The sequence below is a fragment of the Triticum dicoccoides genome, chromosome 2A (genome assembly GCF_002162155.2).
Source record: "Triticum dicoccoides isolate Atlit2015 ecotype Zavitan chromosome 2A, WEW_v2.0, whole genome shotgun sequence".
NCBI lineage: Eukaryota > Viridiplantae > Streptophyta > Magnoliopsida > Poales > Poaceae > Triticum > Triticum dicoccoides.
In genome coordinates this window covers 450509-458261 of record NC_041382.1, presented here as the reverse complement: position 1 = coordinate 458261, position 7753 = coordinate 450509, and positions in this window count along the sequence as shown.

Here is a 7753-nt window from a genome sequence, read left to right as displayed (position 1 = left end):
CTAAGTGGGCCAAGGCTGAGAATGATCTGGTTGAAAAAGGGATCGAACCAGAGACAATGAACTGGCTAGACTGTTGCCGGACTTGGTGATAACCCACAAGTATAGGGGATCGCAACAGTTTTCGATAAGTAAGAGTGTCGAACCCAACGAGGAGCTAAAGGTAGAACAAATATTCCCTAAAGTTCTATCGACCACCGATACAACTCTACGCACGCTTAATGTTTACTTTACCTAGAACAAGTATAAAACTAGAAGTACTTTGTAGGTGTTTTTGGGTAGGCTTGCAAGAAAGTAAAGAGAACGAAAATAAAACTAGGGGCTGTTAGATAAAGACACAACTAAAATAAATATAGCGAGTGTGGGAAAGTGATGGTAGGTGTGGCGAAATTGTCCCCTAAGCAATTGACTACTTTACTAGACCGATAGCAAGTATTATGTGGGAGAGGCCACTGCTCGCATGTTATCCCTTACTTGGAATTCTATGCACTTACGATTGGAACTATTAGCAAGCGTCTGCAACTACTAACGTTCATTAAGGTAAAACCCAACCATAGCATTAAGATATATTGGTCCCCCTTCAATCCTGTATGCATCAATTTCTATGCTAGGTTGAAGCTTCTGTCACTCTTGCCCTCCAATACATAGTCCTATCAACATACAACTAACCCTATGGTGTGATTGTTGGGGAACGTAGCAGAAATTCAAAATTTTCCTACGTGTCACCAAGATCTATCTATGGAGAAACCAGCAACAAAGGGAAGGAGAGTGCATCTACATACCCTTGTAGATCGCTATGCGGAAGTGTTCAAGAGAACGGGGTTGAAGGAGTCGTACTCGTCGTGATCCAAATCACCGGAGATCCTAGTGCCGAACGGACGGCACCTCCGCGTTCAACACACGTACAGCCCAATGACGTCTCCCATGCCTTGATCCAGCAAGGAGAGAGGGAGAGGTTGAGGAAGACTCCATCCAGCAGCAGCACAACAGCGTGGTGATGGTGGAGGAGCGTGGTACTCCAGCAGGGCTTCGCCAAGCACCGCAAGAGACGAGGAGGAGAGAGGTAGGGCTGCGCCAGGGAGAGATCAAATCGCGTGTGTTGCAGCCCTCCTAACCTCAAGTATATATAGGGGAAGGGGAGGGGCTGCGCCCCCATCTAGGGTTCCCTCCCTAGGGGGGCGGCAGCCCCCAAAACCCATCTAGGGTGCGGCCAAGGGGGGAGAGAGGGGGGCGCACCTAGGGTGGGCCTTAAGGCCCATTTGGATCTAGGGTTTGCCCCCTCCCACTCTCCCTGCGCCTTGGGCCTTGGTGGGGGGACGCACCAGCCCACCTGGGGCTGGTCCCCTCCCACACTTGGCCCACGCAACCTTCTGGGGCTGGTGGCCCCACTTGGTGGACCCCCGGGACCCTCCCCGTGGTCCCGGTACGTTACCGATAAAACCCGAAACTTTTCCGGTGACCAAAACAGGACTTCCCATATATAAATCTTTACCTGCGGACCAATCCGGAACTCCTCGTGACGTCCGGGATCTCATCCGGGACTCCGAACAACATTCGGTAACCACATACAAACTTCCTTTATAACCCTAGCATCATTGAACCTTAAGTGTGTAGACCCTACGGGTTCGGGAACCATGCAGACATGACCGAGACGTTCTCCAGTCAATAACGAACAGCGGGATCTGGATACCCATGTTGGTTCCCACATGTTCCACGATGATCTCATCGGATGAACCACGATGTCGAGGATTCGATCAATCCCGTATACAATTCCCTTTGTCTAGCGGTATTGTACTTGCCCGAGATTCGATCGTTGGTATCCCGATACCTTGTTTAATCTCGTTACCGGCAAGTCTCTTGTACTCGTTCCGTAACACATCATCCCATGATCAACTCCTTGGTCACATTGTGCACATTATGATGATGTCCTACCGAGTGGGCCCAGAGATACCTCTCCGTTTACATGGAGTGACAAATCCCAGTCTCGATTCGTGCCAACCCAACAGACACTTTCGGAGATACCCGTAGTGCACCTTTATAGCCACCCAGTTACATTGTGACGTTTGGCACACCCAAAGTATTCCTACGGTATCCGGGAGTTGCACAATCTCATGGTCTGAGGAAATGATACTTGACATTAGAAAAGCTTTAGCATGCGAACTACACGATCTTGTGCTATGCTTAGGATTGGGTCTTGTCCATCACATCATTCTCCTAATGATGTGATCCCGTCATCAACGACATCCAATGTCCATGGTCAGGAAACCGTAACCATCTATTGATCAACGAGCTAGTCAACTAGAGGCTTACTAGGGACATGGTGTTGTCTATGTATCCACACATGTATCTGAGTTTCCTATTAATACAATTCTAGCATGGATAATAAACGATTATCATGAACAATGAAATATAATAATAATCAATTTATTATTGCCTCTAGGGCATATTTCCAACAGTCTCCCACTTGCACTAGAGTCAATAATCTAGTTCACATCGCCATGTGATTAACACTCACAGGTCACATCGCCATGTGACCAACATCCAAAGAGTTTACTAGTGTCACTAAACTAGTTCACATCATCATGTGATTAAGACTCAATGAGTTCTGGGTTTGATCATGTTTTGCTTGTGAGAGAGGTTTTAGTCAACGGGTCTGCAACATTCAGATCCGTATGTACTTCGCAAATCTCTAGGTCATATTATAAATGCTGCTTCCACGCTCCACTTGGAGCTATTCCAAATGGTTGCTCCACTATACTTATCCGGTTTTCTACTCAGAGTCATTCAGATAGGTGTTAAAGCTTGCATCGATGTAACCTTTACGCCAAACTCTTTATCACCTCCATAATCGAGAAACATGTCCTTATTACTCCAAGGACAATTTTTGACCGCTATCTAGTGATCCACTCCTGGATCACCTTTGTACCCTCTTGGCAGACATGTGGCAAGGCACACATCAGGTGCGGTACTCAGCATGGCACACCGTATAGAGCCTATGACAAAAGCATAGGGGACGACATTCGTCCTTTCTCTTTCTTCTGCCGTGGTCGAGCTTTAAGTCTTAACTTCATACCTTACAACTCAGGCAAGAACTCCTTCTTTGACTGATCCATCTTGAACACCTTCAAGATCATGTCAAGGTATGTGCTCATTTGAAAGTACCATTAAGCATTTTGATCTATCCTTATAGATCTTGATGCTCAACGTTCAAGTAGCTTAATCCAGGCTTTCCATTGAAAAAAACTTTCCAAATAACCCTATATGCTTTCCAGAAATTCTACGTCATTTCTGATCAACAATATGTCAACAACATATACTCATCAGAAATTCTATAGTTCTCCCACTCACTTCTTTGGAAATACAAGTTTCTCACAAACTTTGTATACACCCAAAACTTTGATCATCTCATCAAAGCATACATTCCAACTCCGAGATGCCTACTCCAGTCCTCAGAAGGATTGCTGGAGCTTTGCATACTTATTAGCATCTTTCAGGATTGACAAAACCTTCCGGTTGTATCACATACAACCTTTCCTCAAGAAAATCATCGAGGAAACAATGTTTTTGACATCCTATCTGCAAGATTTCATAAATAATGCAGTAATCGCTAATATAATTCCAACAGACTCTTAGCATCGCTACGAGTGAGAAATTCTCATCATAGTCAACTCCTTGAACTTGTCGGAAAAATCTTAATGACAAGTCGAGCTTTCTTAATGGTGATACTTACCATCATTGTCCGTCTTCCTTTTAAAATCCATCTGTACTCAACAGCCTTACGACCATCGAGCCGTTCTGCCAAAGTCTACACTTTGTTTTCATACATGGATCCTCTCTCGGATTTTATGGCCTCGAGCCATTTATCAGAATCCGGGCCCACCATCGCTTCTCCATAGCTCGTAAGTTCATTGTTGTCTAGCAACATGACTTCCAAGACAGGATTACGTTCCACTCTGAAGTAGTACGCATCCTTGTCATCCCACGAGGTTTGGTAGTGACTTGATCTGAAGTTTCATGATCACTATCATAAGCTTCCACTTCAATTGGTGTAGGTGCCACAGGAACAACTCCCTGTGCCCTGCCACACACTAGTTGAAGAGACGGTTCAATAACCTCATCAAGTCTCCACCATCCTCCCATCAATTCTTTCGAGAGAAACTTTTCCTCGAGAAAGGACCCGATTCTAGAAACAATCCCTTATTGCTTTCGGATCTGAGACAGGAGGTATACCCAACTGTTTTGGATGTCCTATGAAGATGCATTTATCCGCTTTGGGTTCGAGCTTATCAGCCTGACACTTTTTCACATAAGCGTCGCAGCCCCAAACTTTTAAGAAATGACAGCTTAGGTTTCTCTAAACCATAGTTCATATGGTGTCATCTCATCGGAATTACGTGGTGCCCTATTTAAAGTGACTGTGGTTTTCTCTAATGCCTAACCCATAAACTATCGTGGTAATTCGATAAGAGGCATCATGGTATGCATCATATCCAATAGGGTGCAGTTATGATGTTCGGACACACCATCACACTATGGTGTTCCAGGCTGTATTAGTTGTGAAACAATTTCCACAATGTCTTAATTCTGTGCCAAACTCATAATTCAGATATTCATCTCTATGATCATATCATAGATATTTTATCCTCTTGTCACGACAATCTTTCAACTTCACCCTGAAATTACTTGAACCTTTCAATAATTCAGACTCGTGATTCATCAATTAAATGTACTCAACATCTACTCAAATCATCTGTGAAGTAAGAACATAACGATATCCACTACATGCCTCAGCACTCATTGGACTGCACACATCAAAATATATTACTTCCAACAAGTTGCTTTCTAGTTCCATTTTACTGAAAACGAGGTTTTCAGTCATCTTGCCCATGTGGTATGATTTGTATGTCTCAAGTGATTCAAAAATCAAGTGAGTCCAAACGGTCCATTTGCATGGAGTTTCTTTATGCATATACACCAATAGACATGGTTTGCATGTCTCAAACTTTTAAAACGAGTGAGCCCAAAGATCCATCAACATGGAGCTTCTTCATGCGTTTTATACCGATATGACTTACGTGGCAGTGCCACAAGTAGGTGGTACTATCATTACTATCTTATATCTTTTGGCATGAACATGTGTATCACTACGATTGAGATTCAATAAACCATTCATTTTAGGTGCAAGACCATTGAAGGTATTATTCAAATAAACAGAGTAACCATTATTCTCCTTAAATGAATAACCGTATTGCGATAGACATAATCCAATCATGTCTATGCTCAACGCAAACACCAATCTTGATGGTAGAGGGAGCGTACGATATTTGATCAACCTTGGAAATACTTCCAACACATATCGTCATCTCACCTTTTAGCTAGTCTCCGTTTATTCCGTAGCTTTTATTTCGAGTTACTAACACTTAGTAACCGAACCGGTATCTAATACCCTGGTGCTACCAGGAGTACTAGTAAAGTACACATTAACACAATGTATATCCAATATACTTCTACCGACCTTGCCAGCCTTCTCATCTACCAAGTATCTAGGGTAATTCTGCTCCAGTGGATGTTCCCCTTATTACAGAAGCACTTAGTCTCAGGTTTGGGTTCAACTTTGGGTTTCTTCATTAGAGCAGCAGCTGATTTGCCGTTCCATGAAGTATCCCTTCTTGCCCTTGCCCTTCTTGAAACTAGTGGTTTCACTAACCATCAACAATGGATGCTCCTTCTTGATTTCTATTTTTGCGGTGTCAAACATCGCGAATATTTCAAGGATCATCATATCCCTGATATGTTATAGTTCATCATGAAGCTCTAGCAGCTTGGTGGGAATGACTTCAGAGAAATATCACTATCTCATCTGGAAGATCAACTCCTACTCGAATCAAATGATTGTTGTACTCAGACAATCTGAGCACAAGCTCAACAATTGAGCTTTTCTCCTTTGTTTGCAGGCTAAGAAAATCGTCGGAGGTCTTATACCTCTTGACGTGGGCACGAGCCTGAAATCCCAATTTCAGCCCTCGAAACATCTCATATGTTTCGCGATGTTTCAAAACGTCTTCGGTGCCTCAACTCTAAACCGTTTAACTGAACTATCACGTAGTTATCAAAATGTGTATGTCAGATGTTCGCAACATCCACAGACGACGTTCGAGGTTCAGCACACTGAGCGGTGCATTAAGGACATAAGCCTTCCATGAAGCAATGAGGACAATCCTCAGTTTACGGACCTAGTCCGCATAATTGCTACTATCAACTTTCAACTAAATTTTCTCTAGGAACATATCTAAATAGTAGAACTGAAGCGCGAGCTACGACATAATTTGCGAAGACCTTTTGACTATGTTCAGGATAATTAAGTTCATCTTATGAACTCCCACTCAGATAGACATCCCTCTAGTCATCTAAGTGATTACATGATCCGAGTCAACTAGGCCGTGTCCGATCATCACGTGAGACGGACTAGTCATCATCGGTGAACATCTTCATATTGATCGTATCTACCATACGACTCATGCTCGACCTTTCGGTCTCTTGTGTTCCGAGGCCATGTCTGTACATGCTAGGCTCGTCAAGTCAACCTAAGTGTTTCGCGTGTGTAAATCTGTCTTACACCCGTTGTATGTGAACGTTAGAATCTATCACACCCGATCATCACGTGGTGCTTTGAAACAACGAAGTGTCGCAACGGTGCACAGTTAGGGGGAACACTTTCTTGAAATTATTATGAGGGATCATCTTATTTACTACCGTCGTTCTAAGTAAACAAGATGCATAAACATGATAAACATCACATGCAATCAAATAATAGTGACATGATATGGCCAATATCATATAGCTCCTTTGATCTCCATCTTGGGGCTCCATGATCATCTTGTCACCGGCATGACACCATGATCTCCATCATCATGATCTCCATCATCGTGTCTCCATGAAGTTGCTCACCAACTATTACTTCTACTACTATGGCTACCGGTTAGCAATAAAGTAAAGTAATTACATGGCGTTGTTCAATGACACGCAGGTCATAAATAAATAAAGACAACTCCTATGGCTCCTGCCGGTTGTCATACTCATCGACATGCAAGTCGTGATACCTATTACAAGAACATGATCAATCTCATACATCACATATCATTCATCACATTCTTCTTGGCCATATCACATCACATAGCATACCCTGCAAAAACAAGTTAGACGTCCTCTAATTGTTGTTTGCATGTTTTACGTGGCTACTATGGGTTTCTAGCAAGAACGTTTCTTACCTACGCAAAGACCACAACGTGATATGCCAATTGCTATTTACCCTTCATAAGGACCCTTTTCATCAAATCCGATCCGACTAAAGTGGGAGAGACAGACACCCGCTAGACACCTTATGCAACTAGTGCATGTCAGTCGGTGGAACCAGTCTCACGTAAGAGTACGTGTAAGGTCGGTCCGGGCCGCTTCATCCCACAATGCCGCCGAATCAAGATTGGACTAGTAACGGTAAGCATATTGAACAAAATCAACGCCCACAACTACTTTGTGTTCTACTCGTGCATAGAATCTACGCAATAGACCTAGCTCATGATGCCACTGTTGGGGAACGTAGCAGAAATTCAAAATTTTACTACGTGTCACCAAGATCTATCTATGGAGAAACCAGCAAGGAAGGGAAGGAGAGTGCATCTACATACCCTTGTAGATCACTATGCGGAAGCGTTCAAGAGAACGGGGTTGAAGGAGTCGTACTCGTCGTGATCCAAAT